Source organism: Castor canadensis, chromosome 9 (genome assembly GCF_047511655.1).
Source record: "Castor canadensis chromosome 9, mCasCan1.hap1v2, whole genome shotgun sequence".
Classification (NCBI taxonomy): Eukaryota; Metazoa; Chordata; class Mammalia; order Rodentia; family Castoridae; genus Castor; species Castor canadensis.
Window position 1 is genome coordinate 99,164,615 of NC_133394.1, and position 15,170 is coordinate 99,179,784.

At 34.8% G+C, this 15,170-nt stretch overlaps 2 pseudogenes; both read left to right on the forward strand.

Moving 5' to 3' along the window:
* Positions 1–15,170, forward strand: part of LOC109674816 (UDP-glucuronosyltransferase 2B4-like) — a 722,912-nt pseudogene that overhangs the window by 129,632 nt on the left and 578,110 nt on the right.
* On the forward strand, positions 4,202–7,160 carry LOC109703164 (UDP-glucuronosyltransferase 2B14-like; annotated as a pseudogene).

Here is a 15,170-nt window from a genome sequence, read left to right on the forward strand (position 1 = left end):
TATTTAAGAAGAAATTAACCTGGATGTTAAAATATAACTTGCATTGGTCAAAGTAAATATATTAAGGACAAATCAGGGCATGTAGACTCACAGTACACAGAGAAACACAAATTTCCTTTTCTTTCTGATTAAACAAGTATGCTCAATATCTCTTTTGTAACTAAGCACTTTTATGGAGGCTAGAGTCCATCCATGATCTGCATCTGCACCTCACCTGTATTATAAAAGATGTTTTGTAATCACAAAGAACATTGAAAGGTGATTTGCCTGCATTCTTTTTGACATCAAAATAGAGATATAATAATTACACAATTGATCAACATTTCTTGAAAAACACAAAATAAAAAATTTCACAGGGGAACTTTGACAAAATAGAATTCACATACATCCAACTCACAAATTGAATACATACTGTCATTGTTTTGTATTCTATTTCAGAAAATGGTTACCAACTTATTGAAGTTTTCAAGCATTTCATTACTCCAATAAGAAATCGTGAATAAAACATAGGAAAGAAGCAAGATGGCTGTGTAAAAGTTCATGGAATGCTTCCCTTTAGAACAATGGACCAAAGCTAGGAACAACAATTGTTATTTCACTGGAATATCTGTGTCATAGTGCAAGTGTACAGTGAGGCTGTGTCAGAGATATTGAGCAACACAGAGATACAAAATAGTATTATAGTGCAGGGAACCAAATACACACCATATTTGTGTGTGTTTTAGATAGATGATAGATAGATAGATAGCTTAGTATTCCACAAAAAGAGCACTGTTAGTAGTATATGTTAGTCAAAGTTTCCATCATTGTGTCAAAATGCCTGACAGACCAACATAGAAGGAGAATGTATGTATTTCTGATCATAGTTTCAGAGCTTTCAGTACATAATCTTTGACTCTGTTGAATCTGGGTCTGTCCTGACACAGAATATCTTGGATCCAGGAGCATGTGGCAGAAACTACTTGACTCAGGTTGTGCAGAAAACAGTGAGTAAGAAAGAGACCAGGAACCAGGTCTAACTTTCAGTGACCTACTTGCTCCAGCTAAGCCCCACCTTCTGAAGTTGTCACCACCTCCCAGAATAGTGCAAACAGTAGAGGATAAAGCATTCAATTCAATATATGAATCTATGGGGGAAAGTTCATATTCAATCCATAAGAAAGTGATGAATAGATTTGATATGATGGTAGAATAATAAATTAACATAAGCAATTAGCATTTTAAATATCAATAACAAAATTGCCAAGAAAGCAAGCATGTAGTATATATATATATATATATATATTACACACACACACAGTCAAGCATCTTGTAATAATGGGAAATTTTTTTTCAGTAATATGGTTTGGGATAATTTCATTACTCTGCAAACATCAGAGTGTACTTAGATAAACCTAGATGATATAACTTAGTATACCCCTAGACAATATTGTATAGACTATTACTCCTGAACCAAAAATCTGTACAGCACATTACAATACTGAATACTTCAGGTAACACTAATATAATATTAAATATTTGCATACCTAAATATATGTTAACATATAAAATAATGAGGATACAATGACAGCATAAAATTCCTATTCAAGGGGACTGGTGGAGAGGCTCAAGTGGTAGAACACCTGCTTAGCAAGCATGAGGACCTGTGCTCAAATCCCAGTACTGCCCAAAATAGACAAAAAAACAATCAAAATTCCTATTCCACAAGGGTGGAATAGGAAAATAGCAAGGAGGAATTGGATAGAAGCAAAACTGAAACCAGGGAAAAGAGTAAATCCTCTAGCACCATGTTTGTAATTCAGGGAACATGGTTGTGGTATGTGGAACCCTAAGGGCTTGTACTCTTCTACCCCACTGTCACTAGTCTGAGACCCAAAATAGCTAATCACCTATTGTCCAATCAGCTCCATCTACTAGCAGATGCTTCTTGCTTGTAGAAATAAGCCAGTTACTGATATCCATAACCTCCTAGCAGCCAACCATTAAATTTTCACATATACCTAGCCCCTTTGGAGAGTTCTCCAGACCAGCTAAATTTGGCCAGGAGCTATATTAACACTCCAGAGGATGTTGAGCGGATTCAAATCTTATTATAATAATAATAGTTTAAAAGAATTACGCATGGCAAATCTGATAATGCTCAAATTAAGGAATTTTAGAACTGTTACTCAAATCTCTGAAAGTCTTATCCCCTTTGCATGAAAACTTCTGATGACAGCATGGCCACCATACCTCTAATGACCTTGTGTAAGCAAAAGCCTAGTCTCCACAAGTATTCAGGGAAAAGGTAATTTTAGGGCATGAAACTCCTTTTCCATTCATTAGTCGTTGAATAAAATTTTCTGCCTGATTTTGGACCTGTTTGGCAATTTATGAATGGTTCTGAGTAGGAATATATCTTCACATTCCGTGACACTATGGCCTTGTTGGCTGTAACTCATGTGGCCTCTCTCTTGGGCTGGCTCCCCTTGCTCTTAAGGCATCCTTTGGAAGGATATCCTTTGGATACACACATGGTATCTTTTAACTTCCTGGAATCATCATGCCAATTTCTGCTTCACTCTCAGAACTTCATGCACTGTCCAGTTTATGACTGCTTCAAGCATTCTGATCCTGTCATACAGGATCACAGAGCTTGGCCTCCCTGGCCTTCCCTTGAAATATCAGTGGAAGTCTCCATGACCTATGACAATAGAGTTCTGAGGTGACTGTATAACTAGCATCACACAGATCGTGCCAAGATCTGCCACCAAGATCAGCCTGAGCTGTACATGTGCCACTTGAACCATGGCTGCAACAGCCTCTGGATTCCTGGATGGATGAACATGTGGTGGTGGGGTGGCATCCTGGAGAAACTATTTTCTGGATTGCCTTCTGCAAGCAGGGCACCCCAGGGACCTCTTCTTAAACAAGAGCTTGAGCCTAAGATAGGAAAGTGGTCTTGTAAATTCCTGAAATGCCCTCAACTCATTCTTTTATCATTCCAGTGCAAAGTGCTTTTCTCCTTTTCAATGATAGTAATCTCTTTAAGAATTTCACTGCTTTAGTGACTTTAAATTTGCTTCCTTTCTGGCTGAACTACAAGTTTTCAAATATTTCTCTTCCAATTTTTGCTAACAATTTTCAATAAAATTTCACTAAAAGAAACCAAAATTCTATGCTGACATGTAAGACAACCTTGGTCTCATGCCATGCCTCAGTGCTGTGCTACCTTAAATTTTCTTCTATAAGATAATCTAGTCCAATACCTTTAAATTCAGTATAACAACATCTCAGAGCATGGACAAAATAGACAAGTTCAGTACCAGAATGTAACATAGACATCTTTAGGACCAGTTCCCAATAGAGTCCTCATTTCTATCTGAAACATCATGAAACTGGCCTTACACTCCACATTTATTTTCTTATATGTATTTCATTAGCATAAATTAATTGTATAAAAGAGTTACATTGAGATAGTTTAACACACACATATAATGTACTTTGGTTAAATTTCTCCCCTCTATTATTCATTCTTCTTCACTCCTTTTTTTTAACAGAGTTTCATAATGATATTTGATCATTTTTACACCTTTACTCTTCCCTTTCTCACTCCTTTCTCCTGCAAGTTTCTAACAGTGTTCTGGTTTTTGGAGCCCTCACTAGAAATGCTAACTAAGCTCCCATTGCTGAAGGATACATGTAAAGTTAGAGAACAAAGAGACAGGAAGACAACCACAAAGTTCTTCAAAAGTTCTCTTGGAGAGGAATTAAACCTGAAAAAAGAAAATGATTCTGGCAATGAAGATTGTGAGTGTGGTGCGTGTTTACTTTTTCTCACAAGTAGCTGATTGTTTAAAAGAAAGGAAGAAATAAAAAATATACAAAATAAAACAAACAATGGAAAATAAAAATCAATAACAATATGCACATAGGCTTTCTTTGGGTCTTGGCTTCTCTTATCCATTATGTTCTCTTTCTGTCTATTTAACTGGAATTCATACATTTATCTCTCAAGGGTTAACACCACTTCTGCCATGTGGACTTCACTTTCCTCTCAGGTGAAAGTAGGTGCTTCTGACTCTGAGATATGAAGGCAAATTCAATCCAGTTTCATAATTTTTTTCCAGAAAAGACTGCCCATTTCAGTGACTCATCATACATTTCTCATTTTACCCCTATGGCTTATAATTAATACTTTACTAAAATTCACTTAATCCTAGGTCATTCCAAAACCAAAGCTTTTATAACTCATGGTAGAGCTAACAGTGTCCATGAGGTGATCTGTCATCCCTATGGTAGGCATCTCTTTGTTTGGGGAACAACGTGATAACATTGCACACATGGTGGCAAAAGGAGCAGCCATTGGACTGGAGGTAAAAACAATGTCAACTACAGATTTACTCAGAGCATTGAAGACAATCATTAACAACCCTAGGTGAGTCTAACCTTTTGTGTGTCTGTGTTTGTGTGTGTTTGTGTGTGTGTGTGTGTGTGTGTTGTTGTTCCTTGATACCAGGACCATGGTAAGAAAGCACTGTACCACTGAGCTATATCCATAAATCCTTTTGTTTAGTTTTGTTTGTTTATTACTACATAGTGTTTTGAGATATGTTCTCACATTAAATTGGCAGGGATGAGTCTGAGCATGAAAATGATGAGTACTAAGTTAATTAATACTGGAAGACATTATCAACAACCTATCATCGCTGTTACAATTAGTGTTTGTTTTCATGTGTTGTATAGTTATATTTTGTTTTGTGATAGGGTTTTGTTATATAGCCCAGACAGACCTCAAAGCTGTGATCTTGTTTCAGACTTTGGAGTGCTGGGTTAGAGGCATGTACCTCCATGCCCAGTCAGAATAAGTTATTTTTAGTGTTTTTAGTGGAAAACATTGTCAGAAATTTAAGTATAGAACAAAATTCTGAAATAACTCACAAGTAGAATAAGATTAATGGTCTTATTCTTATTCTTCTGGTACTAATGATACCAGAAGATTTGTAATATAGGAAAACATTGAACCAGGAAAAATGTATAACAGCACTAACATCCAGTATAGTTGTGACTTTCTGCATGAACTCACTAGCTGTTATTTTTGAGATAAATGCTATTGTACATATTTGATGTATACAACCTGATGTTATAGGATAGCTACTGATAGTTCTGACCTTATTATAGTGAACCATATGAATATATCCACCACCTCAGTTACTTATCTTCTAAAATGGTTTATGTTATTAATAAGGTATAATCACATCTGTAATTTCAATTATATTTCTTCCTTCCTAAATTTTCTATGCTAATATTTGGATTCTATCCCTGATAAATGGTAAACAAGTAGAGTTTTTAAATTTACCCAATTCATACTGTTGGAAACAGAAGCTACTATTTATAAAAGTGTGCATATTCTTAGAGTTACAAGCTTTGGTGGCTTTATTTGGAATAGTTATAACATAAAAAAAATTCTGCTGAAAGTGGTAGGTTAGAATATGGAAGCTTAATAATCAAAATATCTGAAATAAGGAAGATTTGCTTTCCAATTATTCCAATATCATTTTATTTTTAGTATCAGTAAAATTTTATATGTATTTCCCACTTTGGAATGACTTTAAATGAAAGCAAAACATTATGTCTGGAAGTGTATTGGTAATAATAGTACCACAGACACGTTTGAAAAACAATGTTATTTTAATTTTTGTATAGGTATTGGTCATCCTAATGGGCATCTGTTGAGGCTTATTTTCTTTTTTTGAAAATCAATATGCTTTTATATGCTGATTTAATGCAAAGCTGCAACTCTTATACATATTTTTATGAATTTTTAATTTAAGTAGATAATACAATGCAAAATGAAGGTGATTTTATAATTAGATGATATATATTGAATCTTATTTTATGATACACATTTTACTAGTTTTTAATATGATATGTAACTTATGTACTACAGATTTTAACCTCTTACAGTGCAAAAGCATATTAGGATTATGTGCCTCATCTGAAAAAGTCTTTCAGTGTATTTTTTAAAACAACAGGAAATTACCTCCATTGCTATTTCAATGGCCTCATGTTATAGCACTTCAAGTTTAGGTATAAAAGTGATGTCCCTCTATGCACTCTTTTTCCTTGTAGATTGATTCATAATCATTTCAATACTTCAGTACCTTGATGTAAAATGATGAGTATTCTTCATATTGGAAAAAAAAACCCGGGAAAACAGCAATAGTCTTAGCAAACATTTATAAGACTTTAATTTACAATGTGAAAAATTCAAAGAATTTTAAGAATCACCACATTATTCCTTACAAAAGCAAAGAAGAAAGCAACTATTCCTATTCTTTTCATTGAACAACTAGAAATAGAGACATTTGTAAAAGAAATAAGTGAAAGAGCTAGGGAATTAAAGGAGGAAATCCAGTTTTCTAGTTTCAAAATAATCACTGATCAATGGTAAATGCAAATTCCTGGTCAAAACAACTCCTTATCGAATTTATCCAGATATGTGCCTGAACCTTGACATAGGCATGAATTCTGTTTCTAAATTGTGATACTGTTCTGAACTTGATATGACAGGTACATTAATGATTGCTTAATGGATAATTCAAGTTGTATACCTTCAAATGATAGCACTGGTTGTATCTACTTTGTATTTTGGAACATAACTGATTCCAATAATTTAATAGTACTTATATTCGCTCAGCATTTTATGTTTAAATCCTGTGTTCAACAAATTATGGCCTATACACTAACTTATCTATAGTGATCATTGAAGAAAATTGTTTTCTTGTACATTTTGTGTACTCATCTTTACCATCCACACAAAAATTCACTTATCTATAATTTCTGGTTCATTCTATAAGTTGGTGTCAATTTGATTTTCTGTTAGCTATAAGGAGAATGCTATGTGGTTATCATCCATTCATCATGATCAGCCAATGAAGACCTTGAATTGAGCTGTCTTCTGGATTGAGTTTGTCATGCACCACAAAGGAGCCAAGAACCTGCAGCCACTTGTGCACAACCTCACCTGGTACCAGTACTACTCTTTGGATGTGATTGGATTTCTACTGGCCTGTGTGGCATCTCTTACTTTCCTTGTCATAAAATATTGCTTATTTGGCTATCAAAAGTTTGTTAAGATAGGAGAAGAAAAAGAGGGAATAGAGTTCTTTGAAGTCTAAAAGTCTAATCCATAGATATGATAAATGTGACTATTTCATTACATTGAACAGTGCAGCTAAAGGTTGTGTAAAGATTATTATCCACATTTTGGAAGACTTTGGTCTACTTGATTTACCTATATATTTTGCTCCTGGTTAAACATTTACAAATGAACTGGTCTATTTCCAGAATTCCTAAGTAATGTTATTTAGTGCTGAAATAAAAAAAGACACATTACAAAGAGGGTAGGGCACTCCAAGCTCTGGAAAGTGGTGGAAGGACACTCCTCATGAGAACTGTAAATAAACAAGCCAGCCTGAGAAGGCAGGTGTGGTGGCACCCACCCAGCAACCTTGGAGTGGGGAAAGCTTGTAACAGTGGCTGTTGTGAGGAAAGCTCCACTGGAGGGGGGAGGGCACTCCCCATGCTAACTCTAAATAAAAAAGGACTGCAATTGCAACAGGTGGGTAGGGCTGTATACTGGAGAAAACAAAAGGGGCATGAGTTCAGGAGAACTCCAAATAAACAAAGTCTGTGGGGCTAGGTGAGTGTAAATCTCATTCTTGAAATCTGCAATAAATAAAGCCTGCAGCAGCAGCTGGATGACAGGAGGAGGCAAGTGAGTTGCAGCCTCAGATAGACATTCACAAAGCTGTCTCCAGACTCCATTTTTTTTTCCTTTGGTGAGACTGAACTGTATTGCACTTGAACTTGGGATATTTTCTTTTTTTTTTTCTTTTTCCCCTTTGATGAGAAAATGACAGAACTACTACTCAGACACCAACAAGAGAACTGGATGCTGAAGGATTAGCACCAAATCTATTAAGACTGAAATTTTATTGCATTTGAACTTGGGAAATTTTATTTATTTATTTTATTTTTATTTTTTCTTTAATCCTCTCTCTGTCTTTGTAATGCCTCTTTAGCTCACTGTTGATTAGTACACTATCTTTCCCTATTTATTTCTTTGCTTCTGTTTTTTGTTTGTTTTGTTTTTTCCCTTTTTCTTTACCTTCCTTGCTTTCCCTCTCCTCTCACCCTTCCATTCTAGATATCATCATCTTTATTATTATAAGCTAGACAATACTGAATTACACACACTGCAGGGACAGTAACAGTAGCAAGACAATGATGGGAAGACGGAAAAAAGAGGGAAACCAATTTCACTGCAACAATAAATTAGTACAGGAACCAGAGGGAAATGAAGAAAACAGGTGCCAGATCCAGACTCCAACAAAACAAAGATAAACTATGTCAACAAACCCAATGAAGCCCACAAGAATACCCTGAAAATGAACTCAGGTTGAAAATAGACAATATTAAAGAGGAAGGGACTCAGGATATAGAAAACCTCAGAAAAAAGAATGAAACAGAAATGCAAAACAAAATGGAAAGCCAATCCAGCAGACTAGAACAAGCAGAAAACAGAATCTCAGAACTTGAAGATGAAATGATAATTAAAGGAAAAACCAAAGAACTATTAGTTAAACAACTCAAGACTTGTGAAAAGAAAATGCAAGACTTACTGATTACATCAAAAGATCAAACCTGAGAATCATGGGCATTGAAGAAGGAGAAGAGGTGCAAGCAAAAGAAATGCGTAATATATTCAACAAAATAATAACAGAAAATCTCCCAAATCTAGGGAAACCTATGCCAATACAGGTACAGGAAGCCTCCAGAACACCAAATAGACATGACCAAAATAGAACTACCCTATGACATATTATAATAAAAAACAAGAACAGAGACTAGAGAAAGAATATTGAAGGCTGTAAACCCATCAAAATCACAGGAGACTTCTCAACAGAAACATTAAAAACAAGAAGAGCTTGGAGTATGGTCTTCTGGGCACTGAATGAAAGTAACTTCAAACCTAGGATATTCTATCCAGCAAAACTATCATTCAAAATAGATGGAGCATAAAAGTCTTTCATGATAAGCAGAAACTAAAACAATATATGACTACAAAGCCACTACTGCAAAAGTTTCTTCAAGGGATTCTGCACACAGAAAGTGAAACCCAACATAACCATGAAAGGGAAGGCAGTACCAAACTACTGGAAAAGAAAAAGCAAGAAAATAGAGAGTAACATTGATTTAGCTACACACAATCAAACTCTCAAACAACTAAGACAACTAAATGACAGGAATCACCACATATGTATCAGTACTAACACTTAATGTTAATGGTCAAAAGGCACCATTTGATGAACTGGATTAAAAAGAAAGATCCAACAATTTGTTGCTTATAGGAGACCCATCTCACTGACAGAAATAAGCATAGGCTGGAAGAAGATTTACCAAGCCAGTGGCCCTCGAAAACAGGCAGAAGTAGCAATACTTATCTCTGACAAAGTAGACATCAAACCTACATTAATTAAATGAGATAGAGAAGGACATTCCATACTAGTAAAAGGGGAAATAGAAAAAAAGGAAATAATAATTATCAACCTATATGCACTCAATATCATACCCAATTTCATCAAACATACCCTGAAGGACCTAAAAGCATATATTAACTCAAACACAGTGGTAGTGGGAGATTTTTAACCCCCATTATCATCAATAGATAGGTCATCCAAACAAAAAATCAATAAAGAAATCCTATATCTAAAACATACCATAGATCAAATGGACCTAGTTCATGTCTACAGAACATTTCATCCAACTTATACACAATATACATTTTTCTTAGCAGCCCACAGAACCTTCTCCAAAATAGATCATATCCTAGTGCACAAAGCAAGCATCAGCAAATATAAGAGAATAGAAATTATACCATGCATTCTGTCTGATCACGATGCATTAAAACTAGAACTCAACAACAAAAATAAAGACAAAAATCATGCAAACTCCTGGAAACTGAACAACTCATAGCTTAATGAACAATGGGTCATTGATGAAATAAAAGAGTAAATTAAAAGGTTCCTGGATATCAATGAAAATGAAAACATAACCTACCAGAACCTATGGGACACAGCAAAGGCAGTCCTGAGATGAAAGTTTATAGCCATGAGTGCATATATTAAAAGGACAGAAAGATCTCAAATCAGTGACCTAATGATACATCTCAAACTCCTAGAAAAACAAGAACAAGCAAATCCCAAAACAAATAGAAGGAGAGAAATAATAAAAATAAGAGCTGAAATCAATGAAATAGAAACCAAAGCAACCATACAAAGAATTAATGAAACAAAAAGTTGGTTCTTTGAAAAAATAAACAAGACTGATAGACTCCTGGCAAACCTGAGTAAAATGAGGAGAGAAAAAACCCAAATCAATAAAATTAGGAATGCAAAAGGGGTGATAACAACAAACACCATGGAAGTCCAGGAAATCATCAGAGACTACTTTGAGAACCTATATTCAAACAAATTTGAAAATCTTGAAGAAATGGACAGATTTCTAGATACTTATGATCATCCAAAGCTGAACCAAGATGACATTAATCACCTGAACAGATCTATAACACAAAAAGAAATTGAAGCAGCAATCAAGAGCCTCCCAAAAAAGAAAAGTCCAGGACCTGATGGATTCTCTGCTGAATTCTAGCAGACGTTTAAGAAGAACTAACATCAACCCTCCTTAAACTGTTCCATGAAGTAGAAAAGGAAGGAAAACTGCCTAACATATTTTATGAAGCCAGTATTACACTTATCCCAAAACCAGGCAAAGACACCTCCAAAAAGGAGAACTATAGGTCAATCTCCTTAATGAACATTGATGCAAAAATCTTCAATAAAATAATGGCAAACCAAATTCAACAACACATCAAAAATATCATTCACCATGACCAAGTAGACTTCATCCCAGGAATGCAGGGATGGTTCAACATATGCGCAAATCAATATATATAATACACGACATTAACAGAAGCAAAGACAAAAACCACTTGATCATTTAAATAGATACAGAAAAAGCCTTTGATAATATCCAACACCATTTCATGATAAAAGTTCTAAGAAAACTAGGAGTAGAAGGAAAGTACCTCACCATTGTAAAAGCTATATATGACAAACCTACAGCCAACATTATACTTAATTTTGAAAAATTGAAACCATTCCTTCTAAAATCAGTAATGAGACAATGATGCCCACTATCCTCACTCATATTTAACACAGTACTGGAATTCCTAGCCAGAGCAATTAGGCAAGAAGAGGAAATAAAAGGAATTCAAATAGGTAAAGAAACTGTCAAAATATCCCTATTTGCAGATGACATGATCCTATACCTTAAAGACCCAAAAAACTCTACTCAAAAGCTTCTAGACACCATCCACAGCTATAGCAAGGTAGCAGGATATAAAATCAACATGGAAAAATCATTAGCATTTCTGTACAATAAAAATGAAGAAACTGAGAAAAAATATATGAAAACAATTCCTTTTACAAAGACCTCAAAAAAAATCAAATACCTTGGAGTAAACTTAATAAAGGATGTGAATGACCTTTACAAGGAAAACTATAAACTCCTGAAGAAAGAGACTGAGGAAGACTATAGAAAGTGGAGAGATCTCCCATGCTCATGGATTGGTAGAATCAGCATAGCAAAACTGTCTGTACTCCCAAAAGCAATCTGCATGTTTAATGCAATTCCCATCAAAATCCCAATGACATTCATCAAAGAGACTGAAAAATCTACCGTTAAATTTACTTGGAAACACAAGAGACTGTGAATAGCCAAGGCAATATTCAGCAAAAAGAACAATGCTGGAGATATCACAATGCCCGACTTCAAACTATATTACAAAGCAATAGCAATAAAAACAGCATGGGTACTGGCACAAAAACAGATATGAAGACCAGTGGAACAGAATAGAGGACCCGGATATGAATCCATACAACTATACCCAATTTATTTTTCACAAAGGCGCTAAAAATAAACGATAGAGAAAAGACAGCCTCTTCAACAAAAACTGTTGGGAAAACTGGTTAGCAGTCTGCAAAAAACTGAAATTAGATCTATGTTTCTCACCCTGTACTAGTATTAACTCAAAATGAATCAAGGATCTTAATATCAGACCCCAAACTCTAAAGTTGATATAGGAAAGAGTAGGAAATACCTTGGAAATAATAAGTATAGGCAAGGACTTCCTCAATGGAACCCCAGCAGCCCAGCAACTAAGAGAAAGCATAGACAAATGAGACCTTATAAAACCAAAAAGCTTCTGCTTAACAAAAGAAATGGTCTCTAAACTGAAGAGACCACCCACAGAGTGGGAGAAAATATTTGCCAGCTACACATCAGACAAAGGACTGATAAACAGAATATACAGGGAACTCAAAAAACTAAAATCTACCAAAATTAATGAACCAATTAATAAATGTGCAAGTAAACTTAACACTACATTCTCAAAAGAAGACATTCAAATGGCCAAAAAACACATGAAAAAATGTTCACCATCTCTAGCCATTAAGGAAATGCAATTCAAAAACACACTAAGATTCCATCTTACCCCTGTTAGAATAGCCATCATTAGCAACACCACTAACAACAGGTGTTGGCAAGGATGTAGGGGAAAAAGGAATCCTTATACACTGCTGGTGGGAATGCAAACTAGTACAACAACTCTGTAAAAAAATTTGGAGGCTTCTTAAAAATCTAAACATAGATCTGCCATATGATCCAACAATACCACTCTTGGGGATATACCCAAAGGAATGCAACACAGGTTACTCCAAAGGCACTTGCACACCCATGTTTATTGCAGCACTATTCACAATAGCCAAGTTATGGAAAAAGCTAAGATGCCCCACTATGTATGAATGGATTAAGAAAATGTGGTATTTATACACATTGGATTACTATTCAGCCATGAAGAAGAATGAAATCTTATCATTTGCAGGTAAATGGATGGAACTGGAGAAGATCATCTTGAGTGAGGTTAGCCAGGTCCAAAAAACCAAAAATTGTATGTTCTCCCTCATGTGTGGACTTTAGATCAAGGGCAAACACAACAAGGGTCTTGCACTTTGATCACATAATGAGGCAGGGAGGTATGAGGATAGGCAAGAAACCCCCCACAAAAAACAAGATAGCATTTGATGTCCTAAATGCAAAGGAACTAACATAGAAACATTAAAGTGACAGAGGCCAGTAGGAGAAGGGGACCAGGAACTAGAGAAAAGGTTAGTTTGAGAAGAATTAATTTAGAATGTAACACATATGTACAGGAAAGCAATGCGAGTAAACTTCCTGTATAGCTATCCTTATCTCAACTAGCAAAAACCCTTGGTCTTTCCTGCTATTGCTTATACTCTCTCTTCAACAAAATTAGAGATAAAGGCAAATCATTTCTGTCCATTAGCGAGGGGATGTGGGGTAGAGGGGTAGGGGGTGGAAGAAAGGGAGGATGTGGGGGGGAGGGAGGAGAAATGACTCAAACATTGTATGCACATATGAAAAAAAGAAATTAAAAAGAAAAGAATTACATAACATTAAAAAAAAGAAATACCAGTTTATTAATTGGGAAACAGAAGGAAGCCTAATATTTTTACTGAGCATTTTCAGAAACATATTCTACCTAATAATTTGCAATTACAATGGACTATTTGTGTTTCTTTCAAATAAAATCAGGTACAAATCTTTTTGAAAGATGGCATGACAGGTTTTATTCAAACTATTGAAATAGGAAAAGAGAGTTAAATATAAACAGAACCCAACTCCTACTAAGACAAAGATAACTGAGGTTTTTCATAGAAATAAAAAGTGAGTAACAAGAAATCAAGATGGGGGAAACAAAGAGGACTATCAGTCTATATGAAGATGAAAAATTACAAGAGAGTTCTGAAAATGGCCTGACAAGGAAGAATTAGACAGTGTACATTTTACAGTATGGAAATATCATATTTTCCTTTTGATAAGAATGATAACTGGGGGGCTCTGCAAATTTAGACCATCCCACTAGAGAATATTTTTACATTTCCCTCCTAATGAACAACAGCTCCTATTTCTTGCCTTCCTTTGTCTAGTCAGTTATTTCCAGCTAATTTGATACCTTGGATACTGAGTATATGAAACCCATGATTTACATTATGTTTTTATTTTCTAATAACAGCATACAGAAAAGCACATTGCAGATGGAATAAAAATCCAAATATTTTGTGTGGCATTTGCTAGAGTGACCATTTTAAATGGCAAAAAGGGCCCACTATCCTACCTTTACATCTCTGCAATTGTAATCTTTGGATTCAGAACACAGTCTGCAAAGCACACCACAGAGAAGAAAGAAATCAATGGAAGAACACTTGCTAAATAGTTAGATGTATGAAAGAAGTAATTATTGACACATGGAAAAGATATTTACAGAACTCTTCTGTATAAAAAATTAAGAATGAGCTGGGCATGGTGGTTCACACCTATAATCACATATACTCAGGCTGCAGAAACAGGAGGATCATACTTCTAGGCCAGCTTAGGCAAAGTTAGCAGGAGACTTTATCTGAAATACACTTTGAAAGCATAAGAACAGGGGTTGTGGCTCAATTAGTAGAGCAGTTGACTACCAAGTTCAATTTCCAATACAATAAAGAAAAAGAAATGACTGTTAATGAAAGCAATTATGATAGTAATAGCCAGAAAGTATGTAAATAATGATAGCTTTCTTTTATCAAACTTTGAATATATAATCACAAATAAAAAACACTATTGCAACATTTCAAAAACAATGCATTATTGTTATTAATACATTGGTACATAATATTAGTGTTATTAATACATTAATATATTTTTTGAGAGAAAAGCTTTCACATATACATTTTCCTGAGATAATAATGAAATTCTCTACATATACTACCCAAACCAAATTCTAGGCTAATTCTGATTTTTAATGAACTATCTTCTGCAAATTTACTAAATTTACTAATGACTTTCTTGAGTTAGATTTTCTTTGAGATTTTTATATCATATAGTCAGATATATGTTTATGTCTACTTGTATGTGATCAAAAAAATGATTTCACTTATTTTAAGCTTGAAAAAATATTTTCATGTGAAACAATGTATACACACATAGTAAGAAATGTAAGC